Genomic DNA, 12,952 nt, shown 5'->3' with positions numbered 1-12,952 from the left:
TATTATGTAAAGGTAAGCCAGATATTGTGTCTGCAAGATTTCCCGTTGCAAGGCATTTATGATGTCACCTTTGTATCTACCGAGGTATGTCTGAATGCTTTTGAAAAGGCTAAAGAGAAGGCAGATTCGGAAATAATGAAATACATTGAAGTTGTCCCATTATTCATGCAAGATGAGAAAATGGTAATAGTACATATGTACAATCCGTATGCAGATCCTGCTATGGTAACAGCGTTTCTATCTGGATATTGCGACAGTTTGAGAGGTGGAGAGAAGGTTTTGAATATGTTTAAAATTTGGACTGGGAAGTACAGATTTTTCGCCAGATTTAAAATCGATAAAGACTGTATTGGGGGGGGTGAGACATCCTCCGTCGGCCTTTACTATAGGGGGCGAGAGAGGTTTTATTTATTACCAGGGGCAACCCAAGTATTGCAGGAAGTGCTTTACCTACGGTCATGTTAGCACAGAATGTGACTTTTTGCAGAGATGCCGATTCTGTAAGCAACCAGGGCATAAAGCAAGTGACTGTGGGGCAAGCAGGACTCGTGACATTTGTCATAAAGCGGGTCACATGGCCAGGCAGTGCCCAGAATTCAAGAAATGGAAGAAGACCTTTGCTGGGGCTGCGTCTGGGGGGATGAATACTGAGGATGGGCAGAGGTCTGCTAGCGGGTCGGGGGTAGAAGCCAGTGGGTCTTCTAAAATTTGGAGTCCGACTGGCAAACCCCTTCCTCGTGATGAGGCCAATGACGCTGTGCCCGAGGAGACAGCAGGGAGTGGGGATGTGGTTGAACCCACTGGGGCTTCGGCCATGGGGGTGGCTGATGTGTCTAGTGTGGTCCCCCCCCCCTCCTGGGAACGTGGCTGTGGAGGGCATGAACGCAGGACAAGTGGAGGTTCCGGTGGTTCCTGTTCCCCCCGGTGAAGAGGAGCAGACGGAAGTGAATGTCTCGGATGCGTGTTGCCAGGATTCCTTGGGAATAACAGACTGGGCCAGTGAGGACGAATTGGGGTCTGCGGCTTTACCATTGGGCCAGGAGTTGCTTTCCCCTATTGGTCCTTTTGGGGAAGGGCTCTCTAGTGATGAGTCAGGAATGCAGGAGGTGGAGAGTGAAGAAAACCTGGAGTGTGGGCAAAGGGAGGTTTCCCCTATAGAAATTGATATTCAGCCTTCTGTGAAGCGGGCACGGGAGGAAGGGGAGGAGATTGAGAGCAAGGTGGATACCCCCCCTCTTGCAATATGTACTTCTGGGGCCTTAGATGATGAGGTAGCCAGTTCCCCGGGCCCGAGAAGGAGACAGATGAGGTCGGATGGTGGTGAGAATGTGGGAGATGCTCATTAGAATGTACAGTATGGCTTGTATGCTTATATTTGTTGTGATGGCTTTAACTATCTGTTCGCTGAATGTTAGAGGAATGAAATCCAATTGGAAGAATGCAGTGGTTTTAGATTACATGAGCACAATTAAGGCGGATGTTATATGTTTGCAGGAGTGTGCGTTGGATGGCCCTATTGGTGTCTCAGAATGGAAGGGTGGAGCGGCAGTATGGGCACCTTGTTGTCACTCAAGGGCAGAGGGGGTGGGTATTCTAATCAAAAATGCCAACATACAACTTATGTCTTATGAAATACTGATCCCGGGAAGGTGTTTGGCTGTGGTTCTTGAGTATGCGGGTGAAAAGATACGTTTGCTTAACTGTTATGCTCCAGCTGATAGAAATGAACGTAAGGATTTTTTGGAAACCCTTAAGTTATCACTCCCTGGAAGAATGGCGATGATCGTGGTCGGAGATTTTTTTCAAATATATAATTTTATTGATTTCCAGAGGGGTCGAAGCTCCTCAGTACATATAATAAAACATATACACAGGGCAAAGATTACCAAAGAGGCAGTACAAAAATCAAGTCATAAGACAGGTGATAACAAATAATATTCCGTTGTACATGCAACCCAAAGAAAGAAGGAGGATAATTATTAGTAGCCCCTGTCAACGTTCAGTTGGAAAGCATCGGAGCACAAGTCGACCCCTATGTCCCCCCCCCCTGTAAATAGGGGGGGGGGGACGTCCCGAGCTACTAAATAGGGAAGCTCGGGACCAAAAGGTAATAGAAGCTAAAGACATAGAGGGGTCAGAAAAGGAAAGAGAAAGAAAAAGGGAAGAAAAAAGAAAAGAAAAAAAAAGAAAGAGGGGGGGGGGGAAGAGAAAGGCAGGGATCAGGCATAAAAGAGATTAGAGGGGAAGAACTAGCATGGACACGACGGTGGCCCCAGCCCACTCCCACTCGGGATGGTGGAGAAGAATCAGGGCGACAATAGACGCTGACCTTCGGTCGAGAATATAAATATGCACCAGATGTCCCAGGTCTTTTTAAAGACTTCTTGTTTGTGTTGCGCTGTGAGAATCACGTCCTCCAGCCTCCGCACGTCCTCCACCTTCCTCAACCAATGTGCCACAGTTGGGGGAGAGCTTTGCTTCCAATACAGAGGGATGCACGCTTTGGCCGCATTGAGAAGGTGACAGACCAGAGATCTCTTATACTGTTTGACTGGTGTCGGGGAGTGGTGTAGTAAAAAGTAGGCCGCCTCATTTGGAACCTCATATGTCGTAAATTGCTGAGTGATGCGGCGTACCCCATCCCAAAACTCCCTCAGTCTGGAGCATGTCCAAAAGATATGGAGTATGGTACCCTCCTCCTCATTGCAGCGCCAGCACCGGTCTGAGGAGGAAGGGAAGCATTTACTCAGACGAGAGGGGGTTAAATACCAACGGTTTAGGACCTTAAAGTTAGTCTCCTGGATTTTGGTGCAGGACGAGGATTTAAGAGCCAAGGTGACAATGCGCTGCGCTTGTGCTGTCGAAAAAGTGCATTGAAGGTCCCGCTCCCATTTGGATAGACAGGTTAGGCGGAGCGGTTCCCGAGGTGTGGATAGCAAGGCGTAAGTCTGCGAAAGAATGTGTGCCAATGGTTCCGAATCGGAGCATAAGAGCTCGAAGGGGGTTAACCGTTGCCCAAAGTCCCGCGGTCGCGGTAACGAAGAAAGGAAATGGTGTAGCTGTAGTGCTTTCCAGAAGGGGAGTCGATATGTCCCTGCCGCTGCCGAAAGGTCTGTAATAGAGGGCCAGTGTCCATCGGCCATAAATTTGGCCGCATGATCATGACCGGAGTCTCTAAGAGACGCGTAGTTCGTCCGGTCGAGACCCGGTTCGAACCTCGGGTGACCCAGAACGGGGAGCAGCAGAGACACAGGTGACAAGAGGGACGTGTGGGCAACAGCCCGATGACTCTGCGTCAACGTCACCCCAATCAAGGGGTGTGTCTTCAACATAGTCGGAAGGTCCTTGTAGCACCAGAGTGCTCCAGGCAGGGATATATGGGTTTGGGATTGTTCTAAACAAATCCAGAGCTTGGAGGTCTTATTTCTGCGCCAGTCAAGAATCCGTCCGAGATGAGAGGCTAGATAGTAGCGGCGAATGTCGGGGAGTGCCAAGCCTCCCCACTGTTTGGGAAGAGTCATTTGGGAATAACGTAGTCTGGGTTTCTTAGTAGCCCACACAAATTTGGTAAAGAGAGCCTGTACCTGTTTAAAGAAGGAGGGAGGAATATGTATGGGTAACGCTTGGATGAGATAGATAAATTTGGGTAAGACGGTCATTTTGAGAAGATTGCATCTTCCGAACCAGGAATGGAGACCCCCATTCCATGATCCAAGGAGCAAACGGGTAGAGGTCAATAGGGGTGGGAAGTTAAGATCAAACGTCCGGGAGATGTCTGCAGGGATTTTCGTGCCCAGGTACGTGAGGGCCGTGGTAGTCCATTGAAGCTTAAAACTGGCCTGAAGGTCCGACAAAGTTCGGGTGGGGACTGCCAACCCCATGGCCTCCGATTTAGTAAAGTTGATTTTTAGGTGAGAGAGTTTCCCAAATTTCTCAAACTCCTGCAGTAAATTCGGCAAAGACACACGGGGGTTCGTTAGGGAGAATAAAAGGTCATCCGCATATGCAGAGATTTTATAGTGGGAGTCGCCGATCTGAAGCCCCGAGACGTCCGGATTATTGCGGATGGTACAGAGAAACGGTTCCAGGGAAATAGCAAAAAGTAGCGGGGATAGAGGGCAACCCTGTCTCGTCCCATTCCTGATAGGAAAGGGAGTCGACAGGACCCCATTGGCTTTAACTTGAGCTGAGGGGATCGAGTAAATACTGGTGATCCACTTCATCATTCTCTCGCCTAGGCCTATATGTCTGAGAACAGAGAACATGTATTGCCAATTAACCCTGTCAAATGCCTTCTCGGCATCAGTATTGACCAAAAGGCACGGGATTTTACGGGAGTTAGCAACCTGGAGCAAGTTCAAGACCTTGATAGTGTTGTCTCTTGCCTCCCTGTTGGGTATGAACCCCACCTGGTCCAGGTGTACGAGGGATTGTAGATGGTGTGCTAATCTAGAGGCAATAATTTTAGAAAACAGTTTCAAGTCCAGATTTAACAGGGAGATCGGCCTGTAACTGCCGCATTGGTGGGGATCTTTCCCCTCCTTAGGGATCAGCGATATGTGGGCTCTCAACGTGTCCCGGGGAAGCCCGTCCCCGCGCCCAAAGCATTAAAGAAAGACACCAGGTGGGGTCCCAGAATTGGCAATAGGGTCTTATAATATTGTGCGGTGAAACCGTCCGGGCCCGGTGCCTTATCCAACTTCATTGCGGCCACAGCAGCTTGCAGTTCCTCAAAGGTGATCGGCGCTTCCAATACGGCCCGGGCATCCGTGGACAGCGAGGGGAGTCGAGAATCTGCAATATAACCGTCTATGTGTAGTTGTGTGCAATTAGAACTAGGTAGATTATAAAGACCTGAGTAAAATTCGCCGAAGGCCGTGGCAATCTGCTGTGGGGTGGAGGCCCGCTGGCCCTGCGCGTCCAGCACCTGGGGGATGTAGGACGCTGATTTAATCGCTTTGACCGACTTGGCCAACATCTTCCCGCATTTATCTCCCGTTTCGTAGGATAGTCTACGCGAAAATTGTACCGCCGCTTTCGCCTTGTATTGGAGGGCTTCCGTTATTTGTGTACGAAGCGATGTCAATTCTATTTCCAAGGGTTGAGTGGGGGAACGCTTATGGGAGGACTCCACAGAGACCAATCGAGAGAGTAGATGGGCCAAGTGAGCATTCCTCTTTCGTTTCAGAATAGCTCCATGTTTGATTAAAACCCCCCGGATGACCGCCTTATGCGCTTCCCAGAGAATCCCGGGGTCGCCGCCTGGGGTAGCGTTTTCCCGGAAAAAAAGGTCAAGTTCTTTAGAGACATCTGCGAGGATCTCAGGAACCTGCAGAAGGCTTTCGTTCAACCGCCAAAAGAGGGACCTAGGCGAAGGTTGGGCGCTAAGGGTGTAAACTAAAGAAATGGGAGCATGGTCGGACCACGTGATCTGACCCAAGGCAGTGGAACTGACTAAGTGCAGTTGATCGTGGGGGATCAGGAAAAAATCTATCCTGGAATAAACTTTATGGGGAGGGGAGTAAAAAGTATAATCCCTCTCTCCGGGGTGCTGAAGTCGCCAGACGTCTATTAGTTGAGCGTCATGTAGTGTCTGTGTTACCCGTTTCCTACAGCTTAATGGTGCAGAGGACAACCCAGAGGACGTGTCAGACGCCGGAAACAAAGGCACATTGAGATCACCTCCTAAAATTAACTGGCCTGTTTTGATTTCCATCAATTTAGAAAGGGTGTGTCGGAGGAAGGTGTCTTGACGGTCGTTAGGGGCATAAAACGTGGCCAGCGTGAATTGCGACTCCCCTATCTGTCCTACCAAAAAAAGGAAACGCCCTGCCGGGTCACTCGTAACCGTATGGCACAGCCAAGGTAGCTTACTGGAGACCAAAATAGATACCCCCTTGGACTTAGAGAGGGGGTTAGTGGAGTGATAAACCCTGGAGTAGTGTCTATTTTGGAGTAGGGGGAGTTTATCTGATCTAAAGTGGGTCTCTTGAATAAAGGCTATGTCCGCGTCACTTTTTTTGAGGTCATGGAGGAGCATGCGTCTCTTTTCCGGGGTATTCAAACCCTTAGCATTTAAGGAGACCACCTTGACGGAGGCCACCGCCATGTCTCAAGAATGTGATAAGAGAGGACAGGAAAGAAACCGCAGGAAGGTGATGTTAGAGACAGACAAGGAGGGGATGGGAGGGCAAGAAAAGGGAGAAAGGGGGGAAGGAAAAGAAAGGAGAAGGGAGAAGAGAAGGGGGAAGGTCAGGGGGGAGTAAAAAAAAAGGGGGGGGGGGGTTTCCACCACTCCGGGATTTCTGGAGGTGGCTGGGAGTAAACTAATAAGAAGGCCTAGCCTTCGGTAGTGTACAGCACCGAAGTACCGGGAGTACACAGTGGCCTATGCGGGGTGAGGGCAGACGGGAGACCGGTGATGAGCCCCCAGGCCTCCCCCCCAACCCGGCGCATTCAAAGAAGAAGAAAAGGATGACTCTGCAATTATATAGAAAATTGGACGTATAGCATATATCACATGGAGCAAAAAAGAAAAAATATGAGAGACAGTAAGGAACAATCATACATAATAACAACATTCAACAAATAACATCAACATAAATTGTAACCTATTGCGATCATGGTCCGCGACTCATCGCTGGATGTGGCCTCCAAGGTGAGGGACCAGGATAGAACACATAACCAAACAGGAACCTGGCACCTGTCGTGCAAACCTACGCGGCTCAATATGGGAAGGGTAAGGTGAGAGGAAAAAAAAAAAAAAAAAAAGGGGGGGGGGGGGGGGAGGGGTGAAGGGGGAGAACCAGGGGTGAGGAGAGAAACAGCTTGTCAATTATAGTATACATTTCCCCTCCCCCCCCAGCACCCCACCACAGCAGCATCATCACAGAACCATAGCACGGTACCCAGAACCCCCATGGGTCAGAAGAGTCTCGTGGAACTGCAGCCCTCCCGGCAAAAAATAGAACAGAGAACCTCCCTCTCCTCCTCAGACCATACCGTGCGAGAGCGTCCATTAGGCGGGTGCAGTATTAAAGAGGAATGTCCACATCCGTTCGTCTGGTAGCACAGCACTTCCAAGGCGAGGGACCGTTAACAACCGACCCCCATTGCCCAGCCGTGAAGTAAAAGCACCCCCCTCCGCCAAAACGGTGGGCAGTGGTGGTCACCAACGGGGGCAATATGCAGTGCGGGCCACCAAGCCAGGAGAGGAGAAGCCATGCAACAAGGGGACATGGGCAGGAGGGCACACAGGAGGGTCGAGGAAGGGAAACCGCTGCTCCAGGAGCCCTGCATCCGAGCGATCAATCAAGTGGAGTATTCGCCATACAGTGGGCGTCCGCACGCTCCATCAGATCAGGCGCTGCGGCAGACAGAATCCGGGAGGCACGAGAAGCAGGAACCCCCCTCAAAGTTAATGCAAGGGGTAGCGGGGACTGAGGTAGTGGGAGAGTTAATGGGATAAAAAAATAAAAATAAAATAATAATAAAGGGAGCAGGTGCCGGCAAGGCCAGAACAGTAAATGGGAGGTCTAGGTACAGTACTTACGTCTCCCTCTCCCCATCCCGGGATATGGAGCGCAGACGGCGGGCCTCACGTGACCTCCTTTGCGGCAGTGGTGCGCTCCCCCCCGGGATGTAGGAGCGAGTCTGCGAGCGGGGGATGTAGGCCAGCCAGTCAGGGACATCAATGGGGTCTGCGGCCAGAAAAGCAAACAGAGCTGGAAGGGCCTCCGGAGATCGTAGCAGGAAGGATCGCTGGTTCCGATGAAAGGTAACAGAGAGGGGGAAGCCCCAGCGATATGTAGCGTTACAGCGTCTGGCCAGGTCCAAGAGCGGCTTAAGGAGTGCTCGGCGATGCAGAGTCGGTCTGGAGACATCAGGTAGTATCTTCACCGCAGCACCATCGAAATCCACTGCACCCAGTTCCCATGACTTACGAGCAATCAGTTCCTTATGTGTGTAATGGTGCAGCCTACACAGGACATCTCTCGGCCGGGCCAGATCCGAGGATTTTGGACCCAGGGTCCTGTGAACCCGGTCAACCTCTAGACGCTCTGGTAGTTGGTCGCCCCCAATCCGCCGAAAGATCGCCGTAACTGTGGCCAGAAGGTCAGTAGCACCAGTAGCCTCTGGGATGCCACGGAGCCGCAAATTATTCCTGCGGCTCCGGTCTTCAAATTCCTCCATGCGGAGTTGAAGGTCCACCGCTGCCATGGAGTGGTCACTGTGCCGGCTCTCCAGCGCGGAGACCCTGCGCTCCAGAGCGGCCATCGATTGTTCCCCTGAAGTAACACGGGCGTCCAAAGAGCTGACTTCTTGACGGACAACTGCCATCTCCTGTCTGTGGGCCGCTTCCACTCGTCCCACGATCGCCTCGATGTCTGCCTTGGTTGGCAGGGACTGAAGGATCGCCTTCAGCTCAGGATCAGTGCGGTACAGTAGCGGTAGGGGAGGAGGTCCCCCGGGGTCAGTCAAAGGTGCCGCCTGTGAATTTGAGAGAGGGAGCGGGTTTTGAGACCCCTCTGGGGTAGTCAACAGATCTTCCTGAGTCAGGGCTGGGGGATGAGAGCCACGCGGCGCCGCCATCTTGGATCCCGAGACACCGGGGCTCGAACGGCCAAAAAGTCTCTGTAGTTCCCCCGCCGCGGGAGTGGTGGGGGTGAGAGCGGTCCGGTGTTTGTGCCTCTGACTTGTCCGCTTTTTAGACGAGTGCATCCTAAGTAAAACCGTGGATAAGCGCCAGGTTAGGAGGAAGGTGGCCGGGAGCCCAGAGCAAGCACTTCTTCACTCGGCCATGTCCAGACCACGCCCCGTGGTCGGAGATTTTAATTGTGTCCGAAAGAGTGACGATCGGAGGGGGAAGGGGGATGGGGGTGTGGATGTAACCTCCAGATCTCTTAATGATTTAGTTACGGACTTCAGATTGAAGGATGCTGCAATCTCTGTGCAGGGGAATTCCCCTGCACATACCTTCTTTTCTGATAGTGGGGCAGTATCTTCCCGTATTGATTTTTTTCTTTTTGTCAGACTCTGTGGGGGTGGAGGATTTCACGACTACTGCAGTACTCTTTTCAGATCATACGCTTATAACTTGTAAGGTGGAGGTGGGTGTTGGTGTGAAATTTGGTGGTGGGTTATGGAAACTTAATATTTCAGTACTAGAGGATGAGGATGTGTGTAGGAATTTTGAAGCCTTTTTTGAGGAATTGGTGCGTGAGAAAAAGAACCATAGAAACATATTACTTTGGTGGGATTGGATGAAAAGGGAGGTGGCGTGGTTCTTCAAACAAGTGTGTGCGCAGAGGGCAAAAGTGAGGAGGGAGGTGGAGGAGAGATTGATGCATAGAATCCACTTCTTGCACCGTTGTAGGAGGATGGGATTGGAGGTGGATGCAGAGTTGGAGGAAGTTCGTGAAGAAAGGAATGCTGTACTGAAGGGAAAGGGCAAGAAAATTATCTTTGAGACCAAAGTCCGAGATATGGAAGAGGGAGAAAAGTGTTCCCGTTTTTTCTTTAAAAAAGTTGTAGATACCAAGAAGATAATGAAGTCAATCTTGTCCGGTGAGGTGGAAGTGGAAGGGGAGCAAATGATGGAGGAGGTGGTGGCTTTCTATAAAGATCTGTACAGTGCAAAAAGCGTGGCCCGTGAAGAAGAATTGTCGGAGTATTGCAAGGTGGTGGAAGGGTGTTTAAGTGGGGAGGAGGTGGAAAGTTTGATTGACCCCGTGACGGAAAAAAAGTTGGAATGTGTTCTGAACAAAATGTCCAAGAATAAGACCCCTGGACAGGATGGTATCCCTGTGGAACTATATGTGAGGTTCTGGGGAGTTTTTAAAGATCATTTGTTGGAACTAGTGGAGTTCTGTATAAGGAGTGGATTGGTTTCCCCCTCCATGAAAGAGGGGGGCGATCATTCTGATCTTTAAGAAAGGTGAGAGGAGGGATATCAAAAACTGGCGGCCAATTACGCTCCTGAACACTGATTATAAATTGTTGGCTAAGGTACTGGCATCCAGGCTGAGTACAGTGGTAGGGAAGATGGTAGGCGAATGGCAGACTTATGCAGTCCCTGGGCGCAGGATGATTGACAACTTGGTCCTGCTGCGGAACTTGGTGCACTATGCACAGATTAATAACTTGCCTTTGGCCTTTCTGGGGATCGATTTAGAGAAGGCATATGATAAGGTTTCACATGCTTTTCTTTTTAGTGTGTTAGAAAAGATGGGTTTGCCTGGTTCCCTGTTGAAAGTTTTGAGGGGCTTGTACTCTAACGTGGTGAGCCAGGTATTAGTCAACGGGAACCCATCAGAGTTCTTCCCGGTTCTTTCAGGGGTTAGGCAGGGGAGCCCCCTCTCGCCTATTCTCTTTATCTGTGCTATAAACCCCTTTTGAGGCAGGTGCAGAAGGATAAGGGATTGAAAGGAATGTTCATCCCGGGCAGTGATGGTGGATATGTGAAATCTGTCTGTTATATGGACGATGTCACATTTACTTGTGCATCTGAGGCGGACGTGAGAAGGGCTGATCTGCAACTAAGTATCTTTAGCAGTGTATCTGGGTTAAGTGTCAATTGGCACAAGAGCCAAGTTTGTGTTATGAGTGGCATGTGCAATCTAGAAAATGTTAGAGTGAAAAGAACGGAGGATATAGTGATATTGGGTACGCACTTTGAGAGTGATCTGTTAAAGCAAGTTAATGCGGAAAAAGTTATGGAGAAGATTTCAAGAAAACTGGAGTTCTGGAAGTCTAGACGTTTGACTCTAACTGGGAAGACCTTAATTAATTGTTAAGGCTGTGGTTCTACCTCTACTTTTCTATTTTAGTTTGGCTTTCCCGCCGAGTGTTAGGTGGGTGCAGAAAATCTCCCGCAGTTTGTTTGTCTTTTTTTGGGGTGCTAAGATGGAGAGGGTTGCCCGTGCTGTGGTTATTAAGAGAGTGGAGTTGAGGGGCTACGGATTTCCGGATGTCTCCACTTTCTTGGGCATGCACTTTTGGTTGAGTCATTATAAAACTTTTTTGAGTGGTGGGAAGGCAGCTTGTTTGATGCGGTACTTAGCTGATTGGTCTTTGATAAAGTGGGGATGGTGTGGCAGAGATCTATCGAGGCCGATTGCTTTGGTTCCCCCTCCCTTTTATGGCCGGTTGGAGCAATTTTACAGGGAGCGTGGATTTGGGGGGTTGGGGGCCATGGCAGTTGGGAAGTCTGCACTAAAGAAGTGGCTGAATAGAGACTATGTTGTGACCAATATTCGTGGGCTTAGTTCTAAAATGACTGAAGTTTGCTGGAAAAGATTTGCTATTGATGGTTTAACGAATAGACAGAAGGAGATCGCTTGGATGGTCTTTCAGAGATGTCTTCTGACTAGGACGTTTCTGAGGGCCAGGGATTTGTCTAGGGTGGAGGAGTGCCCAAGGTCAGGATGTGGGTGTCAGTACTAGAATCCCTTTAGGACCCAGCACAACTCACCTGACACAGCCTGTGTCTGGGAAACAACAGTGATTGGCCAGCTCACGTTTAAATCACCTGTATCAGCATTCAGTCAGCGCTCGTGTTAGAGTTCACTTGTGTTTGATCCAGCTGATATTTGCTCTGTGACTTTCTTGTTTGACCCGGCTTGTTTGACCTTCCTTGCTTGCTTCTGATTCTGTACCGTTTGGATTCTGATCTACCTGTGTATGACCCAGCTTGCCTAGACTACGCTTTGCCTGATTCTACTAGTACCCACATCTGCAGCAGTGAACCACAAGGTCCAGCAATCATCTATCCTCATCTACAACAGTGAACTACAAGGTCCAGTACTCATCTACCCTCATCTACAGCAGTGAACTACAAGGTCCAGCAATCACCTACCTTCGTCTGCAGCGGTGTACTACAAGTCCCAGCTGACCTGCTCTGCTTAGACCTGCTCATGGTATGTGCTTTGAACTCTTTGTATAATCAGCACACCTGAACTGTTACTTGTTATCTGCACCTAGCCTGACAGTGGGAGTCTGGAAACAGTGGAACATGCGCTTTTTGACTGTGATTTTGTTGGTGGTGTACGAAGGAAATTGGTTCCTATTGTAAATACTATTTCCGGGGTTTGTGATGAGGATTTTGTATGTTGGTTTTTTGGGTTGGTGGACGGCAGTGTGGATAGGCAAAGAAAGGTGTGGGTGTTTATGGCAATTTTGAGAGAAGTGCTGTGGGATGTGAGGTGTTGGGATGTGAGGTGTTGGGGGGTGAGGGGGGGGGGGCGGGCTGCATCGGAAGAAGATTGTGTTAACTTATGTTTGGCTAAGTTGTATGTGGTTCTGCTGGTGGATAGGAGGAAGATGGGGGTGGAAGAAGCGGATGAGTACTGGAGGTGGGGAAGATGGAAGGGAGGGGGAGGTAGGGGATGAGGGTGGTTTTGTGTTTTACTTATCTGTGGTTTTGTATATACTTGTTTTATAAAAAATAAGGAAAGTTAATGAAAGAAATGATGCAAGTATGGACTCAACATAAGGAGTGCTTCGTTGAAGTTTGTCTAAGACGTTGAGTAAAGTCATAAGTAAGCTGATGTTTAAAAAAAAAAAAAAATCAGTTTAATATCTGGTATGTCCCCTATCTGGGGACCATATATTAAATGGATTTTTAGAACAGGGAGATGGAAGAAGAGCTTGCTCTGTCCACTCCACGCATCGACCTGGTATTGCAGTACCTCCAGGACCGGTGCACCCTCTCTTATGCAGTTTCCAAAAACAGAATGAATTCAAACAACAAATTCTCCTCCATCCTCCTCATCCTTTTGCTTGCTTGCTCACTCACTTGCAATGTTAATTTTGCTGCTCACAAGCTGTCTGTATGTTGTTCATGTTTGCAATAAACTTGCGTTTAACCCCTGGGTGTACTGGTGTTTTTGCTTCGTGTCAGTTCTTGGCCTTTCTTTCTCCCTCCCTCCTTCCTTGCTCGCTCAATATTTTT

The 12,952-nt window shown here is 49.5% G+C and overlaps 1 pseudogene; it reads left to right on the top strand.

Moving 5' to 3' along the window:
- Positions 1-12,547: 12,547 nt before the first annotated feature.
- LOC143990555 (U2 spliceosomal RNA) lies at positions 12,548-12,711 on the top strand (annotated as a pseudogene).
- Positions 12,712-12,952: the final 241 nt, after the last annotated feature.

The sequence above is a fragment of the Lithobates pipiens genome, unplaced genomic scaffold, assembly GCF_037356315.1.
Source record: "Lithobates pipiens isolate NorthernLeopardFrog02 unplaced genomic scaffold, aLitPip1_a1.2 Scaffold_18, whole genome shotgun sequence".
Taxonomy (NCBI): Eukaryota; Metazoa; Chordata; class Amphibia; order Anura; family Ranidae; genus Lithobates; species Lithobates pipiens.
The sequence above is the reverse complement of the archived record's forward strand: the minus strand, read 5'-3'. Positions and strand labels throughout refer to the sequence as shown.